We start from the raw sequence: 18,222 nt of genomic DNA on the forward strand, positions 1-18,222 counted from the left end.
TGTGTAAATAGAAGCAGCACAACCACATGTTCCAGCTAAAAAGAGGGACACGTATAGCATTTGTGTGTAGTAAAAGTATTTCATGCTTTGCCTGCTCTTCTGACAACCTTATACTCACCTTGTGCTTTTCTGCCACATGTTTTTTCCAGGAAAGCATCCTGTTGCCATCAGAGGAGGAGCGCCTGCCTCACTGGGGCTGGGACCGCTTCTGGGGCTGCTCACTGGGGTCAGGACCCCTCCGGGGCAGAGCCAGACCCTGCCCGGGCACTGCAGGGACAGCCCCTTGCAGCCAACGTGTGCGGGTGCCCAGTCCTGCGCTCTCGGCACTAGCTCCAGCACCTGTAATTGGGCTCCAAAATATGGAACTTCTCTTGTCCCATGTGAGTTGAAGAAATATTCAGTAACAGTAGAGAATGTAACATCCTTATTTATATTTAAGGAATTGGTTGTTTCTCATGTAGAGAAAATGGCATAGGAAGATATTTCATTAAAACTTCATTACCTGAACTTTAAGCTTCCAAACAGGAAGCAGATAGTATTGATAGCGAATAAACAGCAGCGACCTTTTGGCTTGGACTGTGCAGGCTTGCTGTCCCATTATTTATGGTTTTGTGCCAAGCAACAGAAATTTCCATGGGATCACAACAGCCCCTTGGGAGCAGGATCCTGCCTCCTCTCTGTGTAAGCTGTTCTTTCAGCTCTATTTTTCAGAGATTTTGATTCTGAGGTGCGTGTGGCATTACCAAAAAAGAGGAATCTCTGATTTAGTCTCCTCATATCTGTGTCTCATCAGCCTTATTTGTTTGGGGGATGGAAAGCCATATTACTCCCAAGAAGCAGTGATGGATGCTGAAGAGAAATAACAATCACCTCACTCAAAACAAGTGCATCCCCCTCATTTTAGCCGTGCATAAGACTGGGTTCAATGAAAAGATCCCAGTCTCTTTTTTTAAGGCACATTTTGCATCATGTCTCTTTAAAGCCTTCCTTCCACTTCCACAGTCAGCTAATTACAATTAAAAGTAATGGAGAGGGTCACTCTTAGCAGTTGCTAATGGCAGTTAATCCATTACAGGAGGGGAAGTGAAGAAGTGTCTCATCCAACTGATAGAGGAAAGAGCTTTTGAAGAGTTAGATGATAATTGTACAGACTAGAATTTGGCTATGATAGGGGATTTAGCACCCCTAATCTTATAAGGAGAGCTATGGGATCCTTAGTAACCATGTGAGTGGTTAGGAATTTGGTTTGATGTCTCATCCAAAAGAAGTTAAAAAAAGAAAAAGGAAGGAAGGTGGGTACCTGCCAGTGTGTGACTAAATTGGGTGCATTGACTACATGTTTTCTCACTTTCTCAGGAGCACCTGCTCAGGATCCTTTTCATTGTTACAATTTGTCTGCTGACCAAGCTGCAGAATTATTATCAGCACACTTGCAGATGGCTTACTTGAAGGTGGCTGATAAATCCTGAGCAGAGATTTAATTGGACACTTGGATAACACAGCTCTTCAGCACATCACTTGTATTTATTATCTTGATTGCAACTGCACTGTGACACCCGTTCCCAACAAGACTCTTTTCTTGATGGACGTGGTGGGGTTTTCTGGGTGCTGGTCTTCCATAGAGGAGGCTCTGAGTGGGTGTTAAGACATGTTGTGTTTTGTGGTGTTTGGGAGTGACGAGTGGCTGTGGAAACTGTGTATGCTTCTGTCCTTGAGGGTCGGTCCCAGCCCACCTGTAGGCAGCTGTCTGGGTCGAGCATTGAAGGCTCCCACATGCCCCAAGAAAGCCCCATCCCCAAAACACATTGCACAAAGACGGCCCCTACCCAAAGTATCTAGAGTTGCAGTGAAGTGGAAGGGGCTACAGCTGGTCCAAAAAATGGTGGCAGGGGAAGAAGAAACAGTAAGTGCCTCTATTTCTGGAGGCAGCTGCTGGCCTGGGCAGTGTTAACCGTGTGTTAACCATGTGATAACCATGATGGACAGTAAGCTTCCACTGCTGGATTTGCAAAAGCAACCTGCCTCAGGCTTCCTGCATTTACTGCTGTTTACAGGCACCAGGTTGTTTCACTTTATGTGGGTTTCCTCTAAGCTATTTAATGTTCAACTGCACCTATTTTTTTGAAGTGTGGAAAAGCATTAGTGTTTGCTGGGAAGGGCTGAGGGAGGATCTCATCATCCTCACTGCTTGAAATCTCATGAGGTCCCTTTCCACAGCCATGTTTTTTTTCCTCTATCCCACAGAAAGCATTACATTACGATAATATTAAGACTGAGTGCTGATGCAGGCTGAAATCTGGAATCACTGGAGTTAAAGCTGTATACACTGACTTAATGCTGCTTCTCTGTGGGCAGTCTTTGGCTACAGAGCCTGACAGGAAAGCATTTCTGTTTTGCCCCTGCCCCCCAGGTAATCAATCAGTTCCCTACCACCTTGAATAATTACAGCTCATTTTTCAGACCCTCAGAAGTGGTGGGGGAGATTTCTCCTCTGCTGTACGAGAGGGTGCAGCTGAGCAGGGGGTGGGTCAGCAGAAGCTGATGATGCTTCACCTGCTCCACCCCACGTGTAGCCCAATGGCATTTTGGCTAAAATGCCGTTCAGAGACCTGGCCTTTCTTCTCCTTTGATTTCCTGAGATTGGGCCAACAGCAGGAAGCAAAGTCCTTTTGAGTGGCTCAGTTACGCTGATGAGTTTATTGTGGGGAGCAGAGACAAGCCCCCTCCTGCAACCTCCCTCTGATCTGAGAGGGGGGATAACAAGGGGGCAAGCACCCATCCATAAGTACCGCTGCGCTTCTAGGGTCCTACAGAGTTTGTCCATGCTGCAAGGCAAGATGGCCTCACTCCATTGCATGGGCTCACCCCAGCGAGTCTGACTCAGGTTAGTGACGTGCTACTTCTTTCATTCTAGAGAAATGCATATTGACCACTGGCTCTGCTATTAAGAAGGAAATCCACGGCCTAGGGGATATCTAGATTTATGAATGTTTTGTAACTTCCATGTGACCGAGTGCCTCCGCCCAGAAAGTATTGTGGATGTTGTTTGGGTTTTTTATGGTACTTCTACTAGACGATATATTGTGCAGGATGAGGACCAGAAATAACATTTGAAATATCACAAATAGCTAAGAATGGTACTGAACTCATCTCCTTTCACAGTTAGTACTTTTTTTAAAGTAATGAGAATTTCTTAATTAATAGACTCAACAGCCCAGTTCTACTATGTGCTCCAACGCATATGTGTTTCTGAATGTGATACTTGATTTTTTTTCTTATAAGCTTAGACTTAAGCAGGCCAAATACTAGGCTAGGTTAAAAACGTTAACTGTTTTCGAGAGAAAATTTCTCTGCCCATGCAGGAAAAAATACCTTTTTATCTTCTAATGTAAAAAAATGAAAACATCTTGATGGCTAATTTATGTTTAGACTAATGCCCCTCCTTTTTTTTGTATAAAAAGTGTGATCAGTTCTATGTACTTCGACAAAATACATAACATGAAAGCAATTAAGTAATCTGCAAGTATCCTTCTCTTTACTTGTCTTTATAATAGCAAGGTATTTTCAAATGCTCTGTGGTGGCTTTAGTTCTTCTATTTCCAACTTCTGAATAGTAACTAAATTATTATCATACTGCTCCAGCTTTTCCTGTGTACTTTGGTATACCTGTCATTTCAAGCAGCATGAAATCCACTGCTTGCATGGCATACATGGGGTTGAACTTTACATCTCTGTGGAGAGGAGCATGGTTTCTCCAGAACCTCGGACATTAAAATACTTTTTCTTACTCCTGGGAAATCAGCAAAATATTTCTCTGAATAAATGACACATTTGCGATCTTAGATACGTGTATGAACAACCTGGGATTTTCCTCAAGATGGAATACATTTGTATTCTTCACACATGTAAAGTTGTATTGCGTTCGCTGTGGGAAATGACATTTTTACCCTTAGTAGCATTCAGGGAGATAAGAGGTTCAATTTTGTTATACAAGTAGCCTAAGAAGAAAAATCATCCATTTTGCGTATTACCAAAAGGGAGGGTGGCGCGGTGTGTATTTTACCTGCTTCTGAAAAAAAGCTAAGTAGTGATTTTATTCCCCCCCCCGCCGTGTGTGCTTATGGAGCACACTATTATGATAGGAAGTAGTTAATCAATGTTGCTCTCCAACTGAGCCTGACCATGACCTCAGATTTAAATCAGGAGCAACTCTGAGTCAGCACTACTATCTGAACTTAAAATGAATTAGGAAAAAAAAAACAAAAAACCTTCCTTCTTCTGATTTTTAAAAGTAGTTGTTGGTTTTATTGTGATTTCAGTTCCAAAACTCATGGGTGCTTCAGTAACTGGAGGCTTCACAGCTTACTGTTAACTCTGTTTTGTTTTGTTTGAGGTATTTTTCCCTCTACCAAAGGCACTGGTGGGAGGAGCTGCTAAAATCTTTCCATGAAACTTAAAATGTTCACTAAAATCTTCAACAGTATTTCAGTAAAATTTTAAAAATACTCTCTCTCCTTAGCATGTCTCCTGTTGAGAATAGAGATGTGAATAAACTTTCTTTGACAATGAGGTTTGCCCTTGGTGGTTAGTGCGGGAAGAGTCACAGCCTCGGGGGGAAGGGGCTGGAAGGGCTCAGTGCAGCTTGTAGGGTGCCTGCCCCACGTGAGAGCCTGCTCCAGCTGAACCCCTCCATCACAGCCTGCTGAAAACTGGGGAGCCTATGATAAATAACTAAAAAAGTAAAAGATTAATGAATGTGTCTGATGTCCTGCAGCGAGACACATGGTAACTCTCTGCTGCCCGCAACGAGGTGCTGGTAAACTCCACTTGCTTCCTTATCTTTGAATATGCTATGGGAAAAGCCACATGAATAATAATATTTTAAAATCTGCCTTGCTTGCCCTCAACCAACAGTGCAAAATGGCCATTTCATCTTTGGGACTTATACTTACTGAGCTGCTTAAAGATGGCAATCCGTAAGTTCTGATAATGTCATATTTGTGTAATTCATTTTAAAACTCCATGGTAACTGCTCTCAGTGATGTTAGTGCAGTATAAGAAAGATCAATGTGGTTTTGGTGTGGTGGTTTGGGGTTTTTTGTTTGTATGTTTGTTTTTAAACCATATCTTAATTGGAACAATTTATTTGCCAGAAATCTTTCTCTTTTTAACATCTTGTGCCGTAAAAGTTAAAAGTAGATTTTACAGCTATAGAAAATTATATGTGTTATACTTTCAATTGCCACAGAGTGGCAATGTTTTAGAAAATTTTATTCAAGTGTGGTGACAATATTGTTGAACCCCAGCAGTGGGCTAGTGGTGGAGGGTTACCCTGTAACCCTCCCTGTATTCTGCATAATTCAGTGTGGCAGGGACAAGCACCCATGTCAAGAGGCAGGAGGAATCCCCTAAGATGCTGGGGCAGAGAATTGCAGTGGTTGAAGCTGGGGATAGAGTAGAGGGATTTAATTATATTTTTAAAAATTCTTGTCTTTTTAATTGGGATGGGAGAAACCAGCATTGCTGCTCTCTGAGCTTTTCATGTTCTTTTCCTGATATTTAGGATTTAGGGGATTCCTTTTTTTTCCCCTTTCCCTGTGTCCTACTCAATGTATTGATTTTAGGTAGGGAAAATCAGAACTGTGATTTTTTGAAGCTGAATAATGGGCAGAATTGCATACTTACCTGTTTCTCTCTCTTTCACATCCAAATATTCTGTAATGCGAAAATAATATGTCATACTAAGATTCTGAATTGCAATAAGGCTGTTTAGCATCTTCTAACATTATTGTCTATGCTTGACAGGTAAAGTAATAATCTAGATTCACACAGATACTGTCTTAACCTCTCAGTGCACTGGGCAATCATGCCTGTTTGAAGCTTTACTCAAACAAATGCCTGTGAAGGAATACATGCCAATATAACTTCTCAGATTTGCTGTATTTGAAAAAGACCAGAGATAGGGCACAGCTGAAACCCTCGATCCAGCTAGCTTCAAGCTTAATCTGAGTCTTGTAGCTCAGGCAGCTATCTCACTATTTCCTCAGCACCCAGATTCCCTTAGAGAATTATTGAATATTTAAATGTTAAGGTAAAAAATAAAATTAATGTGTTGGATTTTGGCTCATCGCTAGGATTATGTTTTGACATTATGCCCTGTAGTTGTTGAATGCCAGTTGTATACCAGCTGCTTGATGGTGAGTATAAAGGAACTGGAATTCCACATTAACGGTAACATGATAGGAAAAGTTGTTTCTGATTAGTACACACTGCTGCCCCATATAATGACGTACAGTTGTGGATGTATAAAATCAAACGTAGCCTTTCCTTTTCCCTGGATCTGATCCCTTTTCCTTCCTCTTTTGCCTAATGTTGAGGTGGAGCTCTCAGGCTCTGCAAACATGCCTGCCCTGGCCCGACGCTCTCTATCAGGTAAAGGTACTCAGTACCTACTGGTCAGGACCCTGGGATAACGAAGCAATTTGTCAGGTATGAAATTGAGCCCTAAAGAGAGATTAATAAAGTGTGAAGGTACTAAGCATGTCTATGCATACAGGAGTAGTCACTTACACATTTTGTCCCCTGCAGAACAGATGTGGAGTAACACAGGCAAAAAAAGGAGAGGGTGAGTTGTGGCATTAACAAGGGCTGCTGTGAAGCTGCTGCAGCGCTTCTGCCCATAAGAGAAGTAAAAACAAAGTTCAGAAGAACCAAATTGAAGCTTTTTGCCAGCCATATTCCTCCACTTCTTTACCCTAATAAATAAGGGAATAAAGGATTAGAGGACTTTAAACTTGTTTTCAGTGTGTGGAAGATTATGCTCAAATCTTGGCTTTATTTTCACCCACAAACAGGGTCCATGGGGGGCATTATGGCTACAGCTGTGGGAAGATTTATATGTCAGTGTCAATTTTTGTAGCACTTGGTGACTGGTTTGTACATCCATACACTGGTGTATTTTTGTTCCATCTGTATCAAGTAGTCTAGTGTACATCCCTCTAATTTCAGAGGCACATCTCTGAATGTCCCTCCCAGCCCCTGGACTAACCTGAACAATAGGAATTAATAGACATGTCCCACCAATTAAATTATACTTTTTTTAAATCTTACCAAGTTTGCACAGACATACTTTAGCAGCTATTGGTTTCCAATGACATTCATGTTCCTGAGGGGATCTTAAATTCATTGAAGGGTTTTCCTTACTCACTGTAGAATATTAAGCGATAGAGTTATCTTTGATACCAATTTAATTAATTCTGCTGCAAGAAACTAATGTGTTCAGAAGGCTACCACTGATATTACATGCACACTGTATCGCTTATAGCTAGTCTAATTTAGTGTGCTGCACTTATATTGATTTTTACTTTAGCAAAATACAGTCAGACAATAATGCATGGATTTGGAAAATCTTTATAGTTCATAAACATTGGCACATTCATATTTGACTTTGTCAGCAAAGGAAAATTAGATCAAACAAGGTGCAATGATGCATTTGTTGCTCTGGGAGCCTCTAGTTGGGAACTTGGCATTGATAAACTGTTACAATTAATTCTTTCCATTTAATGAGATGGTATACACTATCATCAAATGTGAGCTTTGATGTCAACATATTATATTGACCGTCTTCCTATATTAATTAGAACATGCCTTGATGGAGTCTTTCCTTATATATTACCAAAAGGGAAATGTGGTGAATTTTGCTTATGTGCCAAACCAACACCGCACATTGAAGCAGTTCATGCATGCTTACCAGAGCAACACTTACCCAGAGTCAGAGAATGTTTTTCAGTGATAAAGCAGAAGGAATTGGGAAAGTGAACTTCTTGGCTCTATTCCTGGATTTGTCATTGAGTCAGGCAAGTAATTGAACAGTTTGACTCCAGCTTACCTATCTGTTTAATGGAGATAGTAGTATTTTCCTGTTATGGAGAGAGATTTTAAGGCTTAATTAATTAATATTGTGGAGCTCTTTGCCATACTCAAATGAAAGTCAAAATATTGCTTGGCATAGGTTAAAATGTATGAAAACAAAGTGTAATCTGATAGTGCATTAATTTTATGCATTTTTACTGAAAATTAAAATAATTTGATTGCACTGATGCTAACATTCAAATACTTCAGGGTTATTGGAGAGCTCGTACTAAAAATGAGTGCCATAATAGCTTACAGACTTGCATGTAAAACACTAAGAATAGCTGGTTACCAATGCTGTTCTCATTTGATGATTTTATTTTGCTTTACAAGTACAAAAAAATAAAAAATTGCAGGATGTTTTGACATTAACAGACACTAATAAGTGGTACTCAGTGGAGCTGCGGAATAAAGTGATTAAGTAGGTCAGCTTACTTAAAGAATAGGGAATAAAAATAAGATTAAAAGAAGGGTGTAAATGGGTAGAAAGCACAAAATCCATAAAAGACAGCAATATTGGTACAGCTGTGCCCAGGTAATGCACTGGTAACCACAAAAGAGAAGTACTATTAATGAAAAACAGACAGTGTGGCAAAAGAGGGTATTTAAGATACGAGTGTTGGATTTCTACAACACTGTATATGGAGAGGAGGGACAAAAGCAAGTACTTCAGCAGCTGATGGGGACTGATCTCAAGACCTTAAACTGCTATGCTTCTACCCTCTGCCTGGTGCCACATCAGGCTGTTGCAATGCCTGTGTCTCATTTGAAATCTGGAGGACCTGAATGTGTTGCTACCAGTCAAGTGTTTTGCTTACTCCTCAGGCTATCTGCCAGACTCTCGCTTGATCGTGTTTTTGGATGAGGACTCTGTAATAATAAGCATCAACTTAAATGTTCACCTGTGTGTATTCTGCATGGACAATGATCTTATCAGTATGTTTTTGATCCACTTCCATTAATATTCAATCTCCTTCCTTTAAAAATATTTTCTAACATTATTAATTCCATTCCAGTGAAAAGAACACAAGTCTCCTTGGTTTCTTCAATATTGACTCTGCTTGTGAGACTCTTGCAAGAAAACGGGCATTTTCAAGCTCAGTTGAGCCTTTGCGGCTACACAGTTAGGCACTTTTTTCCTATCATTGCAACAACGGACTTGTTGCCAGCATGGTAACGAGCTTCTCCTTTCTGATTCCTGTTGTGCTGACTAGTTGAATCAGTATTGCACCTCAAAATGAGAAGATACCTTGATTCAGGTTGGATGGATGAGTGCCATGTGGGTGATAGACAGAAATCTTGCAGAGAAGTCTCTGAGTTTCAGAATGCACTGAAAATTATCCTGAAAATCTGCGTTTCCTGTGTTTTCATCTGGGTATTGTCTGTCTTTTTAGTTTCATCCTCTTTTCCACAGGAATTTCAGTTGACCTCAGTATGTTTGTTTTTTTCTGGCACAGACAGATTTTTGTAATAAAGTGTGTTGCCATATATAACAGGATCCCAGTTCTCATGTCTGTCAAATGGAACTACTTTGATGGCAATGCATTCAAATCCACCTTGATATTAGAACATTACTTGTTTCACTCAGTGATGGGACAGAAACTGAAGAGTTTTTTTAATATGCATCTTTTCACAAGGGCTTTCATGGTCAAACATTGGCAACAAGGCTTACTTAAATTTGTGTCTTGCTATTCTGAACCCCAGCATGTATCTGCACCTTTATGCTAACCATTTATGTGCTACCAAAATCATGGATTCCTCTTAATTTCAAGCTGTCCAAGGTCAACAAGCTCCCCCAGTTAGAAGCAGGCCTGAGTGAAATTCCTGGGAGCAAATATCTAATGAGACTTGGAGAGGAGGCGTGTTGGGCTGCCCAAGACAGGATGGGTTGAAAACGGGTGTGAACCCCAAAGCTTGGCATATATATGATTACTTTCAGCCTGACCTCGTGAATCCTACGGACAGAGTTCTTAAGCCTTTTACACTGAATAAATGGTATTTTCTCCTGTAAACTATTCCATGGACTTGAGTAGATGTTTGTTACAGGAATGCGATGCTGTGATGGAGTAAGCTGTTGTCAGAAAGCAGTCACGGCACTTCTCACATTTCAGTTGGGGAATTTCACATTTTCACTTCCTTTGCTGAATAGAAGGTGTAAGGTATATCAGATCTCATGAGCATCACCCTTTATTAGTTGCTTCTGGATACACTCAGGTTCTGAGAATTACTGTACCAAGGTGCCTTTGTTATCAGTGGTTTTTTTAGCCCCATGCATGTCTTTGGGTCATGTCAGCTAGCAGTCTACTTCAGAGGGGCTGTTTCCATGCACAGCCTGGGTAAAGCTCCACATTTAATTATTGCAGCTGAAGCTATTATGCTTGTAAACACATTACCTGTGTCAAAGTCCCCATAATGTCATTCTGATGTTTTCTACGCTATTGATCTACCTCCGCTTTGTGTGGATTTCCTAAGCTGACAGAAAATGTCAGAGCTGTCTTGTCCAAAAGCATCAGACCACTCCAGCCATTTCGTAGCTGCCTCCGGTTTTACAAGGCGTTCAGCATGTACTTGAACAGCTCTGTAGATGCCTGTTTGATGTGTAATGTGCAGCCTCCCGGGGCTCCAGAGTTTTACCCCTGATGCCAAGGTTCTACTCTATGATATGGAAATGCCAAGGTAATTTCATGCTTTGTAAAGCTCTATGAATATTTTTAATGACAAAAATGCCATGGAAATGAAGATTGTTCTGGGTTTTATTGTTGCATGTAGTTTTGTATGACTCTAATTTCATAGCAATTTAGTTTGTCTGGCTCTTTGAGATTTGTGGGTTGTCTGGAAGCATAAGAAAGTGAACCCCATATTTGTCATGGATTTGATAACCTTGGCTAAGCTAATGCAGGGACTCCTCTGCAGCGTGCTAGCAGTGCTGGAATTCTTTTTTCCTGACACCCCCATTGGAGACTGACAGTCTCTAGGCTCTGAAATGCCTCTGAAGCACAAGCTTTCCCCACACTACTTCAGTAGACTTCAATGCTACCCTGTAAGGGCCATGTGGGTCAGGGCAGGAGACAATATGTTAGTCAGCCTTTGTGTCAGCTCAAACTTTGGTTTCTCTTCAGAAACTGTGGGATTTTTTTTTTCCTTATAAAATCCTTTCTGCCTTGTAGCAGACTCAGAATATCAGGTGATTTTCTTTAGGACATAGGAAATCCACAACTGAATAAAACCCCCTAGTTTACTAGGTTGATACCTGCACTTGATTTAGGCAATGTGTGTCCTCATACTTATCCTACCTTGAGCATTGAGTGGGCATAGCTTTTGGTGTGCTACCACTGAGACTGGGTAAGAACACCAGCAGGAGTGTGCTTCATGGGGGGAGGATGGGCACTTGGCTTCTCCCCCAACTGTCTCCATCTAACCCAGGGCAATGTCACTGCAATGACCTCTCATCCTCTGCCCTCCTCCAGCATTGGTCAAATAGGTTGATTGAAAACACACATTGGTTTTGGCTGTGGTGAAACAACTAACAGCCCAGGCAGAGCTGTCACCTGTGGAGTCATCCCCTTGGTGTTGCTCAATGGCTGGCGGTGTACGTGAAGCTGCCTGGCATCCTTCTGGTGGGGCTGGGTGGAGAGTGGACACCTGTACAGGCAGGCGCTGCTGGCCCAAGGGGCAAGAAGGTTGCAGATGTACTGAGGGGACTCGTGCTCATCCTATCTGAGACTTCAGCTGCTCTGTTGGAGAAAAAGGCGTTGGTGCTGATTTCAGGTGAAGGCAGCAACTGAGGGCTCTGCTTCTCCTAATTCATTCAGACGGCATGGCTACCTGGCTGACTTGCTCAGGTCTGCTAGCTTTCTTCTGATTTAAGGGGTTGTTGAAGATGTCAGTGTAGGGACAGCAAACCATGGTCTTAGAAAGAGCTGTGTATGAAAATATGCTATATGAACTGTGAAGGAGTATTTCTAGAGGTGAAAGTCATGTTAGAAAAAACATCTTGCTGAGTAATCGTATCAATCTCTATTAAATTACTTTCCAAAAAATAAGTGAGGCATCCTATGTCTGCTGAAGTCAATAATGCAACTCCCATTAATCTGAGAGTGTGTTAAGTTCATAATTGATGTATTTGACATGTTAATGTGCTAATTTATGTAAACTGGATAGACTGTATGTATTTCTTAAGAGATGATTAAGAAAAAGGAAAGCAGACCATTTTTAATTAAGACTTTGCAAGTAGGTGTGTAGTGGGTCTGAAAAATGGAAATTCTGTAGAGATGTTCTAACACTTACGTATCTGAAAAAGCTTTTGTTTCCCTTCCTACTGTTGGACATTTTTCCAAATACTCTGGAATGAGCACACGTATAATGTACAGAAAGGCAAAAATGAAAAAAAGAAAAATCCTGCATCATCCTGTCTTTTCTGTTTAACACTCTGTCTGACCCCTGAGATCTTGAAATGTTGAAGACTGAATTTAAAAAGAAAACGTTGTTGCCTTACCCAATAAATGTACAGATTTTCTTCCTATTTCCATATAATACATAAAATTCTCTTAAATCCTGCTAACCTGCTTTCCTCAGTGATTTCTGCAGCTGAAATTAGAACACCTGACGGTGCCAATAACATATTTGCTGAATCTCGTCTTTTCTCTCTTCTCTGAATGAAATTCACCCCCTAGGAAGTAAATTGTTTGTGAATGAAATGGGATTTTTATGAATATATTTATGATTTCAAGGCATTTGACCCATTCTTACATAGCTGCAGGCCCATTTTCCACACTGGGTTGCTTTTGAAATTGTTTACTCTGAGTACCCAGTAATTGGCATGATTAATCAAACGGTGTGACCGATTGCTTTAGTCGCGTGTTGTTGCCTGATTGATTGGCTGGGGTTTTCATGAAGCGGAAGGAAGATGCTGAGTCCTTTCTTTAAGCAGAGCATCTCACTGCAAAGCAGTGAGGAAGAGCGTGGTGGGAAGGTGGCCAGGGCTGGCAGCAGTATCCCACCAGGCTGGGTCAGGGCTGCTTACCCCACCCGCAGGTACCCCAGGCAGAAGGGCGGCAGCACAGATGCTGCTGTGGGAATACAGGCAAGGAGCGGGTAAAATAACAGGGCACTGCAGCCCAGTTCGTGAAACGGTTCTTTTGCCTTAATTTGGATTTCACGCTGCTGTCCATCCGTGGGTAACTTCTGCTGAGAAGAGATAACACATTTGACTGCAGACCTCACAAGGGCTTTCCTTTTCTTTGGTTTTGAGGTGAAACTCTGACTCTGAGGTGCTTCTGGTCATGGCCTTCTGATACTATAGAGCATATGAGCTATATACTTCCCTCACCTGCAGAGCCCCAGGGACAGCTGCTCTTTTTCCTTTGAAAAATGCTTCAATACCTGTGGTTGGGAAGTAGTACACAGGAGCTAATATTATATTTGTGTGGGAAAGAAATAGTGCTAATGCAAAAAAGCTGCTTATTGAGGCTGTTTAGGAAATGGGAGTGAAAAGGCACTGATTTAACACATGCACATTTATATTGGGATATGGTAACCCCATACCATGAAGACGGAGAAAAAAATTTAGCCTAGAAGCCAGGGAACAAAAGAAGGATGTTTTCCGTGCAAAATTGCAGCTCCTGTTGTAAATTTCTGGGGAGAGAAATGCTTCCTGTAAGTATGACTCAGATTTCTGTGAATCAATAGAGCCTCTGAGGGTCAGAGGAAGTCAGTATATTTTAGAGGTGAAAGGTACTAAAGTCTGTGGCTGACTGGAGCGAGCCAGAACCCAGTCTTTCTTCTGGATGTTTTTCCTGTCAGTTTTTTTGGGGGAATAAAGAGCTTGGATGGTTCTTCAATGTAAAGTACAGTTGAATTACTGAGGATTACCCCCAGAAAGGTGTACCCATCTTAAGCAGAAAAGACCACTTGATTTTTTTTTTAATTGTCTTATATGGCTGGGGAGGATGCTAAAGACAGTCAGAAATTTCCAACCTCCCTCTTTCTCCAGTCTGAGTGTGCCTTTGAGCTGCTCAGATCATAGACAAAAATGGAGAAGCCAGCTGCATATGGAAGGAAACATACAGGCTACAATACAAAATAAGCACAGTTGGAAACTGCAGCAATTTTTTTAATCAACTATATCTGCTGAGACTTGAGGGAGAACTCTAAGAGTAAAAGAGATGATTCCTGATAACAGGCAGGGCTGATTAAGTATTTAATAGCTCACAAGAAAAGTAAACATATGCATGAATATCTTTCTTGTTATAACTATTCATAGAACTTGCTTGGTTTCTCAGGCATCCTGTAGCATCCAGATACCCTAGGACAGATAAATAAAAGTTGCATACACTGTTTAAATGTCAGATAATCCCATTGGCCTTTATGGATATGTTTACTGCTTGCATTCTGGAAAACAAACAAACAAAAAAACCCCCAAACCCAACCCAGTTCCTCTCCATACATTATTTCAGTGAACACGGCACAGTGTTAAAGGAAAGGAATATTAGACAAAATCTTTTCACAGACTTATTTATGAGGAAAAGATTCAATGCCAAAGACAGATTTCTGACTTTTTTAAAGGGAAATGACCTTTTGTGGTATAGTTCACTGCTTCTCTTGCATTGAAAGACTAATAAGCATCTGGAAGCTGGTCAGGTTGTACATTTGAAGTATGTCAATCATTCTTGTTATGGAAAGACAGATCTTAAAAAAAAAAAAAAAAATCCCTGTCATTGTTTGTTGGGGGGGCTGTGGGACATACTTTTAAAAGTCACAGGGCCTGTACTTATCAAAAAGAAAGCTAAGATAAATTTGCACTTAAATGCGTAAGTGGCAACCCATGCACGTTATTCGAGCTACCCTTTGCACTTGTTTTTGTTATTGTTTTATCCATTCCTGTCATTGAAATGAAAGGACTTTATGTGAGAATATACTTAAGAAGGATCCACACTTTTTTTCATAAAAATATTTGTCACTGAAAAATAGCTTTGCTTCAAAAACTTCATGGACTAGGATGACTTCTACTTACAGGGTTTGGGGTTTTTTATAAACCTCATTTCATGCCATATTTATCCAGACTTGCTGAGGCCTGTAAAGCTTCATATAAATCTGGGCTTATACTGCAGCTAAGAATAAATGGTAATTTACAGCTTTTTCCCCCCTTGGCCAGCCAGACTTGGTAGATCTGAGTGTTGCTTTGGGGTTTTCAGGGGCAAGGGGAGAATTTACTGTAAACCTGAAATTAAGTGCATGTAAGCTACAAGCAGAAACACTCCTATAAATGTTTGAAACCACAAAACATCTTATTTTTTTATTTTCCCCTAATAATCTAGGGTGTTATATGGTAATAAATGCTGGTTCAGTTAGGAAGTTACTTCATTAAATCACTGATTACAAGCAACCACAATTGCCTCAATTCATCAGGTCATTAAATTAAAGGTAGAGCTCCAGCATTGTCACTAGCACAACCTTCAAGCAGTTGGTGACCTACCTGAGAAGCTCTTGACAAAGTGTGCTTGATGTGGAGCCCTGCTTGTAGGTGGTGCTCTCAAAATGCAAGAGGATTTTCTTTTAACGATTTTTGTCTTCTAGTGATATGTGTCCTGTAATACCTTGAAATATCTTTATCATGTTCCTGCATATTGCACATCACAAAATAACCCATCCCCAGATTTTACAGTAAATCTAGTGAGCGCAGAGAGGACTCTGGGAATTTCATCTGTATCATAATACTCTGTTATGCACTTCACTGTCAGGTCCCTCTGCTCCAAATTCTCTGCTTCACCGTAATTCTGCCGGGTGGATTTAGGAACCAAAGTCCCTTAAACCTGCTCGGATACCACTGCAGCCCAGTGTCCATCATAGCCCAAGAAAAATTAGGGTGCCTTCCAAGCATAGGCTTAGAACAGATTCCTAGAGAAAAATGAGAAATGCTCATAATGCAACATGCTCTCGCCATATATCCATGCCATAATGCCACATATGATCTTCGATAATTCTGGGAAAAGACGGCACAGATTCACAAGCGTCAGCCTTATGTGGGTCAAGGGAGTGTACTGGTGGAGTGAAGGACTCCCTCTTCAGTTCGCTGCTTTGTCTTGCAGGAGCTACACCAATGCAAAGGTCAGGGGGTTGACTTAGTCCTTGCCATAGGGCCTTCTTAGTAACAGAATATGTTTCAGATTGTACTGTGCGAAGGAGGGGCTTTTCAGTTTTCTGGAATGCAAAGGTGGGGGGCAGGGAGGAGTTTTAGGTCAAATCACTAAAAACACAGTATCTGATTCAGAAAAACCCATGTTTTACTCCAGAATGGCTTCTCCATTTGAGCACTTTTTTGCTGATTTTAATTTTAATTTTTCTCAAATGTTTGCATGTTTTTCATTCAAATAAACGAAATTCAAGATTAATTTGTGAGGCATACTGCTGAATACTTCCTTTCTAAGGGCTCTATAACCCACTACATCAGTCCAGGAGGAAAGGAAGTCTTTTGACTGTTGGTGTACCTTTGACTGGTGGATGGGGGCTTGAAGGACTTCTGGAATACCCTTGTATCAATATCTTTCACTACTTGACAACTTGCAAACACTTACAAATTGCCCTGTTTCTTTTTCCATGAGTAAATGGAAGACATCTCATTGTCTCATTATTTTTAAAGCTTTGCTCATTTATTGATAGACTCACTGGTTTATTGTTTAGATGCTAGAAATAAATAAGGTTGCCCTTGTTTTCATAGTTCCTTTTTCTTTATTTTTTCCCCCTCTAGCCTGTATTTACTTTTCACACCTCCTTTTCAGAAAAGAAGAAATTTCTTTTGCTCCTCCTTCAAGTCCTACCTTCTCGCATTCTTAAGAAATTCTTTGTATGACTTTCCAGGTTTCAGCCATTGAAAAAGCCTGGAGCCAACCTCTCCAGTATGTCAGTTTTTGCCTGTTAGCTTTGCTCACATTATACCTTCTTTCTGTACTTGGGTGTAGGCTTACCTTGGCAGGAACTGTTTCACTGCCTGTGTCTAACACAATCCTGAATAGCTGCTAGAAAACACCTTTTTTTAAAAATTTTTTTCATTTAAAAAAAACCCCCTTAATTATCATTTTCTGAAGGATTTGGTTCTATTGGCAGATTGGAATCTTCCAAAGCACTGGCATTTTCTGAAAAGGTTGAGTATCACTAGACCCCCATAATTTAAAAAGGATGCAATTCTTGCATTCTCTTGGCTGCATTTTTCTTTGCTGCAACAGCCAGACCAGAATGTTTTAATACCTTAGGTTCTTTACTGAAGGTTTCATTCCAGAAATGTTTCTCACTTCTTTCAGCTATTGTTCACTTCAACTCTTTGATTCAGATAGTGTTGTTCTGAGCCTAAAATGCTACTAGAATTTTATATTTAAATTTTTTTGCTTTTTAGGTATCTTCAGTCTTGTTTATGCCATCATCATTTTAACATCTAAATATTGCAAATGAGTGGAATATTAGAGAAGAAAGACTGCATAAAGTACAATCTTAATGTCAAAAATCATTGACTCTTACAATTTAATTTACTTCGTAAACAAGAAGTTCCTAGCATAAAATTCAATCCACAGCTCTCAAGTAGTGATGACAATCTTAATTTCCTAGAGAAATTCACTGCTCTGTCTTTCAGATGACCTCTCTCTCCATCCTAAACCTGTGTACTGAAGGAAATTTATCTACGGTTAACCCCTTGCATACCAATTTCAGATAATGCTCCAAATACCAATAGAGTAATGGGTACCCAAGAGAGGCCTGTGTCCTTCACTGGCAGTGTTGAGTAGGTCTTTTCTGTCCCCAGCTTCTTATAAATGAAGATATGAATAGCATTTGCCTTCTGGAACTCTAAATGTGGGCTTTGTGCCAGCATCTACACAGGACCTGAAATTTCTCCTTCATTTTCTGGATTAATCCCCATCAAGTGTGGCAAATCACTGCTCAAGGGCCCATTTCAGTAAAAAATAAACACATCTCTCTCTGGCTTTGGCCACTTTGAAATCAAGCTTTTGTTGGCTGAAGGTCCAAAAAATCAAAAATATGCCATGTATGAGCCAGGCAGGGCTCTGAAATGCAGATTCATTATTGTCTAATTTAGTAATGCTGTTAGGAAACAACTTTGTAATTGATCAGTTTAGAGGACATTCCCACAAGAATGTAATAGAGTTCATGTGGCCTAAATGACTTAGTTTGAAAACAAACCCTGAATCTACTTTCAGCCACTATTTTAGCTGTTCAGGGAAAAACAAGGTGGTGGCCCATTACTATAAGGAATGGAACCACACCTAGATCCAAAGTTACTCTGATGTTTAAAGCCCCAGACAC

The sequence above is a fragment of the Gavia stellata genome, chromosome 4, assembly GCF_030936135.1.
Source record: "Gavia stellata isolate bGavSte3 chromosome 4, bGavSte3.hap2, whole genome shotgun sequence".
Taxonomy (NCBI): Eukaryota; Metazoa; Chordata; class Aves; order Gaviiformes; family Gaviidae; genus Gavia; species Gavia stellata.